This window comes from Protomyctophum bolini (genome assembly GCF_963924005.1).
Source record: "Protomyctophum bolini genome assembly, chromosome: 23".
NCBI lineage: Eukaryota > Metazoa > Chordata > Actinopteri > Myctophiformes > Myctophidae > Protomyctophum > Protomyctophum bolini.
This window is the reverse complement of record NC_137884.1, coordinates 28,756,798-28,769,614: the sequence shown is the minus strand read 5'-3', so window position 1 is coordinate 28,769,614 and position 12,817 is coordinate 28,756,798.

Sequence of the window (12,817 nt, the reverse complement as noted above, 5' to 3'; positions counted from 1 at the left end):
GTACGGTGCAGCCCTGCTTCTGAGCCAGTATTATCCAGGACCAGCACAGTGATCTACTGTATGTTCCACGGTGAGTTAATTCTTACACTTTAGACTTTACTATATATGAACAAGTGGCATGGTGGGCTGTTTGGATGATTGCTTTTGGTGTTCGTTTGACTATGAAGGGACATGCTTGTTTTTACACAGTCTGTAGCATGCATGTTATCTACAGGCGGCAGGGCTGGACTGCAGGCCACAGGTCATACCGGGCATATTCCCGGTGGGCCACGACCGTATAGGGGCTGCCATTTCTTTGTTTTGTTGTTTGGGACAGGCAGGCAGGCCAATAGGTGGCAGGCCATTCTGCCAGTGCCTGAATCATGATAATGTCACTGTGTACCTGAGTGACAAATAAACCCTCTACAAAGGGTTGTGTATAGTTAGTTGTCTGTTGGGTTTGTATCATTTATGTTGTTCTGTAAGAATGGTGGTATTATTAGGGGGGTGCATACTTAGTTTAGACTGGTTAGACATGGGTTAAGGTTAGGTTTAGGTGTGCTTCCCCGTGGGAGGTTAGGGTTAGGGTGAGGGTTTGAGATAGGTTCTAGTTGTAGGACTAATGGCTGGTCAAACCAATGACTAGTCTAAACCAAAAACTGTCTAAACTAAGTACTGCACCCTTATTAGGGGCTTGTTTGTTTGTGTGTGCCTCGACGGAGCGGGCGGTAGAGTTTCTGCTAGCTACGGTATCTGCTCGTGGTTCTGGTTGTGGTGGGTGGGCCCGTCTGGGCCAAATTCACGCGGAAATGACCGGGCCGAATTTTTTGTCCCAGTCCAGCCTTGTCTTACAGGTTGAGGAGCTAAAGCGCTTTTGAACATCCACTTTGCCCACTGCCCACATTTTACAAACGGTTGGCCGACATATCCTGCTTCATTCTAAATGAAGTGAACCTCCACGTTATGGTAGATCCATTGCTAGCTCGAGCCTGCCTAAATGTTGGTTGTATTATTGTTTTGTAGGTGTTCCCCCATACCTCCACACAGTAGGGTATAATATACAGTGTATACAGTGAGTTTACAAGGTCTCTCATTTTGAATATAGCTATTGTTTTAGAAATCCTTGACTTTATGTGCGGTTTCCAATTTAGTTTGCTATCTATTATTAATTACACCCAGGAATTTGTTTTGTTTCAATTTCATATTCTGAAGAAAACCTGGTTAGTATTGATCAAAGTAAGAACATTATAGTGGTGTCTGAAAATAACATAAATTTGCTTCAGTCTTTGCCATGGTATATTGATGACCTCTGAGCTTGATAGCGTTAATTAATTAGGAGTGAACCCATCCATCCCTGTACATATACTGTATGGCAAATGATGCACATAGATTGTACTGGTTAATTCACCACTTTGGTGGCAATTTGCACAACTTTTGTGTGTGTGTGTGTGTGTGTGTGTGTGTGTGTGTGTGTGTGTGTGTGTGTGTGTCTCTAATGTGTTATCTAATGATGACGTATAATATTCTCCTTTTTGGGGTCTGAGAGGCTATATGAAAAAGGTTGAATACGACTGATGTAGGACAAACTAATTTATAAAATGTAGAAAACTGTACATGTTCAAAAGTTTTTACTTTGTATATTTCAATAATATAATAGGCTTTCTATATTTTATCTGTCCTGTGAATCATAAGATCTGAACCCGGATGAAAAGCACTTTTTCAGAATTGTAGGAACCGAGGCATTACATTTAGTTTGACTCTAAATAGCAGATCTGTTGTGTGCTACAGTAGATCTGCTATTTTAACCATTTTGTATAGTTTATTGATTAGCCTACTTTTGATGCAGCGATGGCCTTATTCTGTTCTTAAAAGTCTGAAAGTGGCGCGCTACGAGCTTGTAGGTCTGCTATTTATTTTTAATCCAAGAACGACTGACATAGAAACATAGCTTTTTCAGAAAACTGTCAGGATTTAGAAGACATTTTTAGAATCTGATCTCAGGTCAGAATGGGTTAAATTGACACCGGGTGAAAAAAATGGGTTGCAAAATCATGGGATAAAATGTATAGAAAAAGTCCATAAATTGTCATTTTAAAACCACTGTTCTATATGACACCTCTTGGTTGCATTCATTGTTTTCCAAGGTTGATGTTCTCAGATTGGCCTCTAGAGGGCTCTATATACCCAAAGATGTGTGTTTTGTGTTTGATTGATTGATAGAACATTTTATTAACAGTCGAATGGGTACAGTTCAAGTACATGGGTCAATACAAAAACTGCTAGAGGATAAAAACAGAAAAAAGCAATAATACTTGTTTACATCAGAGTCACCCATGTTCAATTCATCAGAGCATTTAAAGACATACAAATCTACACATCTAAATCATAATCATACAAATCATCATATCATCAGAAATGGGACAGTTTCAAATGGCAGCCACTTGTTAAGTGCTCTTTGAGCGAGGTTTTGAAGGAGTCTAGGGATTCACATTTCTTAATGGCTGTTGGTAGGGCGTTCCACATTAATTTGGTGGCATAGATGGGAGCTAAATTAAATTAACCCCTTGTTGGAGGCGGAGCCGAGTCTGGGTTGAACCAGGGGGGCAGTCAGACAGATTTCTTTTGAAGCCACTAAGGAAATGAAAGTTCATATAATGGCCTGTTGTGGCGCTATCATTGGGCTCAAAAAAACCCATAGCCCCATAGAAGTCCATGTATTTGGGCCCAACTTCACCTAGACTGTATTACCTTAATAAACATGGTCATGAATACTTTTCACTTCCAGTCACTAGTTTAAAGTCTCATTTCTAATGTCATAATATTCTTTTTGGAAAATGATGGCCCCATTTATAAAAAAAATTACCATAAAGTCGCGCATGTTCTGAGGGGCGTGGCTACCGTTACAGTCTATGAACGGGATCCCCCACCCACTCGAGTCAAAATAAAAACCAACGAAGAATAAGGGGGGAAGTCCCGCCTCGTTGTCTGGGCCAGCCAATGGCCAAACTGGGCTCAAACGGATCTTGAAAGATGGCGACTTACAGTGCAAGGGATTTCAGGCTTCATTTTACGTCCATGTTAGACCCGGGGAACGCTTTGTCCATATTTTTTACTAAAAATGTCTTCTACATCCTGACAGTTTTCTGAAAAAGCTATGTTTCTATATGTCAGTCGTTCTTAGATTTTTCAAAAATAGCAGACCTACAAGCTCGTAGCGCGCCACTCGGTGGCGCGCTACGAGCTTGTAGATCTGCTATTTTTCAATAGCTAAATTATAACAATGCTAACATCAAAAGTGGTTCCCGCACATAGGTCTCCACCAGGGCAGGTCAGGTTGTGGCCTCCTGGTGGCGCTATAATAGGACAGGTCTCCACCAGGGCAGGTCAGGTTGTGGCCTCCTGGTGGCGCTATAATAGGACAGGTCTCCACCAGGCCAGGTCAGGTTGTGGCCTCCTGGTGGCGCTATAACAGGACAGGTCTCCACCAGGGGCCAGGTCAGGTTGTGGCCTCCTGGTGGCGCTATAACAGGACAGGTCTCCACCAGGGCAGGTCAGGTTGTGGCCTCCTGGTGGCGCTATAATAGGACAGGTCTCCACCAGGGCAGGTCAGGTTGTGGCCTCCTGGTGGCGCTATAATAGGACAGGTCTCCACCAGGGGCCAGGTCAGGTTGTGGCCTCCTGGTGGCGCTATAATAGGACAGGTCTCCACCAGGGCAGGTCAGGTTGTGGCCTCCTGGTGGCGCTATAATAGGACAGGTCTCCACCAGGGCATGTCAGGTTGTGGCCTCCTGGTGGCGCTATAATAGGACAGGTCTCCACCACGGGCCAGGTCAGGTTGTGGCCTCCTGGTGGCGCTATAATAGGACAGGTCTCTCCACCAGGGCAGGTCAGGTTGTGGCCTCCTGGTGGCGCTATAATAGGACAGGTCTCTCCACCAGGGCAGGGCAGGTTGTGGCCTCCTGGTGGCGCTATAATAGGACAGGTCTCCATATATGGCCTAGCTTCTGTGTGGCCTGATTGACAGACTGGTTCCAGCTGAGCAACCCAGCTGTAGACCATGTTTGTAATTGGACTTGGATGTGTATTTAAGTTGTGTTCTGTCTTGTGTTTGGTTGCTGGATTATTGTTTGCTGTTCGTTTGCCGTCCTGGGTTCATTCCTTATTTCCTGTGGCTGTTTTTGTCAGCAGATGTCACTGTACTGTTGAGGGATGTTGTGACCTTAAATCATTGCTGTTGAACACCCTTTACGTCTGTGTGTTGTTTTGGAAATATTGAACCTATGAAAAGTATAGTAAAAAGCCCTTCGGATGAAACCTCTTAACTCCATTGGGTCCTCAGACTGTCTGCTAAAGCAACTAACTCCACCACCTCTCCTCGATCATTTCATGGAAGTAATTGATAAATATATAAAGTTTCATGGCACCAACTTTGATGAGGCATGTTGTATTGCTTTGTTTTCAAATATATGGTTTACTTAATTTCCTGAAACATTTTGGAGTGAAGTGGTTTCTTCCCGACAGCAGAGATATAATATTATATAAATTAAACTTATTCTTTTATTATTTGTTTTTTTAGCTAAATCTTAGAAGTAACAATGTCAGTGGTGGAATTTTGGCACTCAAGTGCTGTACTTTAGTAAAAAACTATTCCAATACTTTATACTTCTAGTCCATGAGTACATACAAGTACTTTTTTTTTAAAATACAAAAGCCATGCATGTTCTATACTTGAGCTATTGGGAAACAGCCAATCTACATGTACAAGCCTGATGGAGGGGAAAGGAACTGGTTGGGATAACGTGTTCCTTCCACGCGCTACGTCCAACCAGGGAAACTCCCCCCTGTCAGGTGTAAAGGAGATACTTGGACACTCAGGCATGAAGGAAGCATGAGTTCAAGTCCGTTGCTCTCCCCTTGTCCCCCATATATGGGGACTAGGTTGGTGGAGGGTGTGTAGAGCCCAGGATCACAGTAGATGATTGACACAGGGGTGAAAAATGGGTTACAAAATCGTGGGATAAAATATATATATATATAAAATAAAATAAAACGGTTTCTACCCGTGGATCAAACCAGCACCGGTCACCACCTAATCAAAACAAATAATTCAGCTGCTCTGTTTTCCCAGAGCGCTAGAAAACTGGGTGGCTCGGCTATAGCTAGTTTCTTGGGACATTTGTGGTCGTAGTGAATACATCTGTCATTAAAAAAATATTTTTTTCTTAGTTTTAAGGGTAACTGTTGTAGAATTGCAATATTACACTCGAGGGTGTGGTTTAACGCAATCTGAGAATCCCATCGTCAAATATTCGGGAAAACAGCGCCTAGGCAACAGTCTGTCTTGAGAGACTAGGTTTAACGTGATTATTGCCACTTCAGTGATGCTTGCGGAACTCGACTTCGTCTCGTTCCTGACCGCATCACTGTCGTGGCAATAGTCACGTTAAACAACACCCTCTCGTGTAATATTGCTTAAGTACACTACATTATGGAGAACGTGTTATCGTACTTGTGTGTAACTCGTGTGAAACAGAAATTGCCACTTTGAGACTTAATTTGACTCTGGAAGTGCGTTGGCGTTTCATTTCTTTGCATCTGAAGTTGAATACAGTAAAGCTGTGATCTACACTAGTTGTGAATGATGCAGGCAGACTATATACTTGCAATCATTGTTGATTGATTCGTCGACTAAAACTATGACGAAAAATGGTCGTCGACTACTACCTTTTTTCACTGACGAAAAAAACTAAGCTACGATGACTAAAACTCAAATACACTGACAAAGTTGTCAACAAATATAAAAATCACACACGTGTGAACTGAGTGGTGCAATTCCCTCCCCCCCCCCCCCCCCCCCCCTCTCTCTCTCTCTCTCTCTCTCTCATATTAGAGACACAGCACTACCCCTCTCTACTGCTATGAATAAGTCACATACTCGTGCTCATTGACGTACACAAACAAACAAACAGGTACACGAACAGGTACATGGACATTGCTGGTTGTAGGAGTGGTTGCACCACTCAAAAATCACACCCGTGAACTGTGAACTGCAAGTGAGGGGTGCTCTTGTCATCGTACAAATTTACATCATATTTGGCGGACTATATTGAGCTAATTTCTCCTTTTCATTGTCAATTGCAAATATGAGACATGTATATGGACAAGATTTATACGTCATATTTGGTGGACATTTTGTCACGGTCCGTGACATGTGTTGTGTTTTTGTTATGTTCCTGGTTCTTGGTTTTGGTTTTACTTTACACTTGTGTGCTTTTATTTTTCAGTCTGTTAGTGTTTCCTGTGTTGCTCATGTTACCTGTGTTGTCTCACCAGTACCTTGATTACCCTAGTAGTGTTTCCACCTTGTCTTGTTAGTCCTTTTAGCCAATCATTGTGTTGATTATCTGTTGAGTTCACCTGTGTCTTTGTGTATTTATACTCCCCTGGTTTTGTCTTTTCCCTGGTCAGGTCATTGTTGTAAGTCACCAGTGTTCAGTTCATAGTGGGAAGCTCTTAGTCTTGTTCCTAGTATAGTCTTTGTTCCGAGTATTCTCCTAGTGTGTTTTCTTCGTGTTTCGGTCCTGGACTTTTGTGAGTTTTGGTCATTAAACTCTCTTGCATTTGAGCTCCTTTGCCTCCGCCTGTCTGTCTTGCACTTGGGTCCTACCTTCTCTGCCCTGCACTGTGACACATTTGACCCAATTTCTCCTTTTCATTGTCTATGGCAAATATGAGACATGTGTGGGGACCAAAGCTGTATATCTGAGGGGCTAAAGCGCCCCTCAAAAACACCCGTGTGAAGTGAGGGATCCTCGTGCCGTGTACATTCTCCCATTTGCTCAGACACATTATATCATTTTCTTTCTCTACATATTATGACGTTAAATTCTCCATTCGTTGATAAATGGCATTTAATGTTTGTGTTCGGACAAAAGTCTACACTATAGCTGAACAAAGGAGGGGCTAGTGCCCCTCAAAAATGTTATGAATATAAATAATTATATTCTTATATATTATATAATAAAGTCATTTCACGTGTTGTGTTGCGTTGCGTTCGAGGAACTTGATTTGACCCAAAATAAATTGCAATTGTAATCAAATCATTCAAGGCAAAAATGTCAAATTTGAAGTACCTAAAATTCCAAACATTAATTTTGCACGAAAAAACACTCTGACCTTGGGCTTCACCCCAACATTCAATCCCATCATTTACCACGATCCAAAATGTATTTATAATAATCAATTTCTGAGGGGCGGCGCTCCCCTTTTTATCTTATAGATTGACTGGCCTACTATATAGGTATATGTTGTAGATCGGCTTTTTTCAGCATGCAACCAAGTGTAAAATCTGCTATTATATGAGGCCCTCAAGGCACCGCCAAAATACATTTCATTCAACCAAATCATCTACCAGATCTATACGGTATGGATTAAGTCAACCGGCTCCTGAAACGTGTGGAACCGATTCCTGGTTCCCCGAATGTTGGATCGGGTCAATCCTTTGGTTCTTCCAGCTCCCTGCAACGCCAACTTGAAACAGGATATAACGGGATATCTCCTATAGGTTGAGCTTTAGGTCTCACGTAGTCTCGCGTAGCCAGACAACTATATTCCACAATCTCCGAATGCTATATAGAGTTAGCCTGGCTAATGAGCCAGACTCAAATCACATGCACTGTCTTGTGGTATTTGAGTCTGGAGATGCTGTGTATGGATCTGGTTTCCCAATTGACACAATTGGTCAGAGCTATACTGTCAGTCAAAGGCCTCAAGCATTGAACGTCACTGTACCATAAAGCCCGCCCGTATTGCATACCGTGTCCCTGATTGGCCACACCAGTTCACCTATGGAGGTGTTGAGGGTCCTATGAAGGTTCTCCGGGGTCCTATGGAGGTGTCCGGGGTCCTATGAAGGTTCTCCAGGGTCCTATGGAGGTGTTCAGGGTCCTATGGAGGTGTCCGGGGTCCTATGGAGGTGTCCGGGGTCCTATGATGGTTCTCCAGAGTCCTATGGAGGTGAACAGGGTCCTATGGAGGTGTTGAGAGTCCTATGGAGGTGTCCAGGGTCCTATGGAGGTGTTCAGGGTCCTATGGAGGTGTTCAGGGTCCTATGGAGGTGTTTAGGGTCCTATGGAGGTGCTTCGCTGAGATGCCAGGGTCCTCTGCAGATACTTTTTGGGGTAAGGGCTTCCTGGCTACTGCCTTAGGAACAGCAAGCCCAGACCGCAAAAAGACCCACAGAGAACAAACACTTTGAGCCCCGCTGTCGCCGTCTGACCGCCTCCTGTCAGAGAGAGAGAGAGAGAGAGAGAGAGAGAGAGAGGATGAGAGAGAGAGAGGAAGAGAGAGAGAGAGAGAGAGAGCGAGAGGGAGAGAGGATGAGAGAGGATGAGAGAGGATGAGAGAGAGAGAGGAAGAGAGGGAGAGAGGGAGAGAGGGAGAGGGAGAGGGAGAGGGGGAGGGAGAGAGAATGAGAAAAAGCCTGCCGCACGTGAACACATTCATGAATTGGAACTGAAGTGTAGTGACACTCTGGTGCAGACAAAGCCACACCCTCCTCAAAACAAAGCATTCGTCTGCAAAGCTGATGTAAAGGTTTAGCACAGGAACATACGGTGTGTGCATGGTGCCTACAAGGTTCTGATGTAAAGGTTTAGCACAGGAACATACGGTGTGTGCATGGTGCCTACAAGGTTCTGATGTAAAGGTTTAGCACAGGAACATACGGTGTGTGGTACAAGGTTCTGATGTAAAGGTTTAGCACAGGAACATACGGTGTGTGGTACAAGGTTCTGATGTAAAGGTTTAGCACAGGAACATACGGTGTGTGGTACAAGGTTCTGATGTAAAGGTTTAGCACAGGAACATACGGTGTGTGGTGCTTACAAGGTTCTGATGTAAAGGTTTAGACCAGGAAGACTGGCATGTACGGTGTGTGGTGTCTCTACAAGGTTCTGATGTAAAGGTTTAGCACAGGAACATACGGTGTGTGGTGTCTACGAGGTTCTGATGTAAAGGTTTAGCACAGGAACATACGGTGTGTGGTGCCTACAAGGTTCTGATGTAAAGGTTTAGCACAGGAACATACGGTGTGTGGTACAAGGTTCTGATGTAAAGGTTTAGCACAGGAACATACGGTGTGGTTTCTACAAGGTTCTGATGTAAAGGTTTAGACCAGGAACATACGTGTGTGGTACAAGGTTCTGATGTAAAGGTTTAGCACAGGAACATACGGTGTGTGGTGTCTACGAGGTTCTGATGTAAAGATTTAGACCAGGAAGACGGGCATGTACGGTGTGTGATCGGTTCTGATGTAAAGGTAGAAGGTAGACTGTCATTATGGTATGCTTTAGCTATTGAAAAATATCAGATCTACAAGCTCATATAGCGCGCCACCGAGTGGCGCTCTATATGAGCTTGTAGGTCTGCTATTATTTTTTTAATCGAAGAACCACTGACATAGAAACATAGCTTTATAGATTGTGGGGGGCCTAAATAATATAGTAGAAGCGTTTTTATCAAGAATTGATCAATGTCACCATGGTCCACATATACTACACATTTTAAGAGCACATTGCCAAAAGGGCAGGGGGTGCTCTAGCACCCCCTAGCGTCTATCTGTGCACGCCACTGCACGTCGGTTCCCTATATATCATACGTCATTGGTTCTCAACCTCTTTAGGCCGCGACTGCCCCAAAAATAATAATATTTGAAATGTGGACCCCCAGAGTCGTCGTGAGCTTGCAGATCGACTATTTTCTCAATTTTTGCCTCTTTCTTATAATTATTTGACAATTTGGCCAATGTTTCACCATTTATTTAGTTTGTATAGGTTACTTTGATGCAGTAATGGTCTTTTCTTTTTTTTTTCCTTTTTTTTAAGGTCTTAAAAAGTCCTTAGATTGTCACCTGGGGACCCCCCAAAACTCATGTGGGGGGTCCCCACAGGTTGAGAACCCAGTTCGAATTGCATCAGACAATTTAGGGCATTTAGCAGACGCTCTTAATCCAGAGCGATTTACATTAAGCAAGAACCAAAAAGCATGGGAATACATCACATAAAAAAGCATTTATCATGAAACATGCGTAAGCTAAGAACGTAACAGTGGAATATCTCTATATAATGAAACTATATCAGACCACAGACAGACACCCATTTCAAATCATTCTTATTTCTGGAGCCCCAAATCGAAACCCCCAAAAATGGAACCATATTATGGACCGGCCCAACCCCAACCGCCTCCAGAGTGACCCCCGGGAGGCCCCGGCTCCCGGGGGTCACTCTGGAGGCGGTGGGGTTGGGCCGGTCCCAGGTAAAGGAAAGCAAAGGTACCATGTTTACCCACAGGGTAACTGGACTAAAGGTACCATGTTTACCCACAGGGTAACTGGACTAAAGGTACCATGTTTACCCACAGGGTAACTGGACTAAAGGTACCATGTTTACCCACAGGGTAACTGGACTAAAGTTACCATGTTTACCCACAGGGTAACTGGACTAAAGGTACCATGTTTACCCACAGGGTAACTGGACTAAAGGTACCATGTTTACCCACAGGGTAACTGGACTAAAGGTACCATGTTTACCCAGGGTAACTGGACCAAAGGTACCATGTTTACCCAGGGTAACTGGACTAAAGTTACCATGTTTACCCACAGGGTAACTGGACTAAAGGTACCATGTTTACCCACAGGGTAACTGGACTAAAGTTACCATGTTTACCCACAGGGTAACTGGACTAAAGGTACCATGTTTACCCACAGGGTAACTGGACTAAAGTTACCATGTTTACCCACAGGGTAACTGGACTAAAGGTACCATGTTTACCCACAGGGTAACTGGACTAAAGGTACCATGTTTACCCAGGGTAACTGGACCAAAGGTACCATGTTTACCCAGGGTAACTGGACTAAAGGTACCATGTTTACCCACAGGGTAACTGGACTAAAGGTACCATGTTTACCCACAGGGTAACTGGACTAAAAGTACCATGTTTACCCAGGGTAACTGGACTAAAGGTACCATGTTTACCCACAGGGTAACTGGACTAAAGGTACCATGTTTACCCAGGGTAACTGGACTAAAGGTACCATGTTTACCCACAGGGTAACTGGACTAAAGGTACCATGTTTACCCACAGGGTAACTGGACTAAAGGTACCATGTTTACCCACAGGGTAACTGGACTAAAGTTACCATGTTTACCCAGGGTAACTGGACTAAAGTTACCATGTTTACCCACAGGGTAACTGGACTAAAGGTACCATGTTTACCCACAGGGTAACTGGACTAAAGTTACCATGTTTACCCAGGGTAACTGGACTAAAGTTACCATGTTTACCCACAGGGTAACTGGACTAAAGGTACCATGTTTACCCACAGGGTAACTGGACTAAAGTTACCATGTTTACCCACAGGGTAACTGGACTAAAGGTACCATGTTTACCCACAGGGTAACTGGACTAAAGGTACCATGTTTACCCAGGGTAACTGGACCAAAGGTACCATGTTTACCCACAGGGTAACTGGACTAAAGGTACCATGTTTACCCAGGGTAACTGGACTAAAGGTACCATGTTTATTCACAGGGTAACTGTACTAAAGTTACCATGTTTACCCACAGGGTAACTGGACTAAAGGTACCATGTTTACCCAGGGTAACTGGACTAAAGGTACCATGTTTACCCAGGGTAACTGGACTAAAGGTACTATGTTTACCCAGGGTAACTGGACTAAAGGTACCATGTTTACCCAGGGTAACTGGACTAAAGGTACTATGTTTACCCAGGGTAACTGGACTAAAGGTACCATGTTTACCCACAGGGTAACTGGACTAAAGTTACCATGTTTACCCAGGGTAACTGGACTAAAGGTACCATGTTTACCCAGGGTAACTGGACTAAAGGTACTATGTTTACCCAGGGTAACTGGACTAAAGGTACCATGTTTACCCACAGGGTAACTGGACTAAAGGTACCATGTTTACCCAGGGTAACTGGACTAAAGTTACCATGTTTACCCAGGGTAACTGGACTAAAGGTACCATGTTTACCCAGGGTAACTGGACTAAAGTTACCATGTTTACCCAGGGTAACTGGACTAAAGGTACCATGTTTACCCAGGGTAACTGGACTAAAGGTACCATGTTTACCTACAGGGTAACTGGACTAAAGTTACCATGTTTACCCAGGGTAACTGGACTAAAGGTACCATGTTTACCCAGGGTAACTGGACTAAAGTTACCATGTTTACCCAGGGTAACTGGACTAAAGGTACCATGTTTACCCAGGGTAACTGGACTAAAGGTACCATGTTTACCCACAGGGTAACTGGACTAAAGGTACCATGTTTACCCAGGGTAACTGGACTAAAGGTACCATGTTTATCCAGGGTAACTGGACTAAGCTCAAGAACTTGTTTACAGCCAGGCCCTGCTCATAGAACATTTCATGGTAGAGGTTCAATGCCGTGCTCAAAGGGCACTTCAGCGGTGGTAATTTTAACGTGCCGGTCCGGGGATACGAACTATAGCGACCTTCCGATATCATCAAGATATCGGAATATCAACCTGGCATCACTATTTTGAGCATGTCTAATAATACTAATAATAATAATAATAATTGTTGTGGCTTTGTTGGTTCCAAACATTTCTACCTTATATCCAACAAACCCACCTATAGGGACTATGGATGTACGCAGGTCAAAGAAAGAGATTGTCCACAGGTTCAATGTCATGTTGTTGTATTTACTTTCCTTTTAAAGTGCATGGTACATTACAAGCAGCTCCTTCTGTGTTGTCTCTTCTGTGTTCTATCTGGTAAAACTGGTTTGTCCACC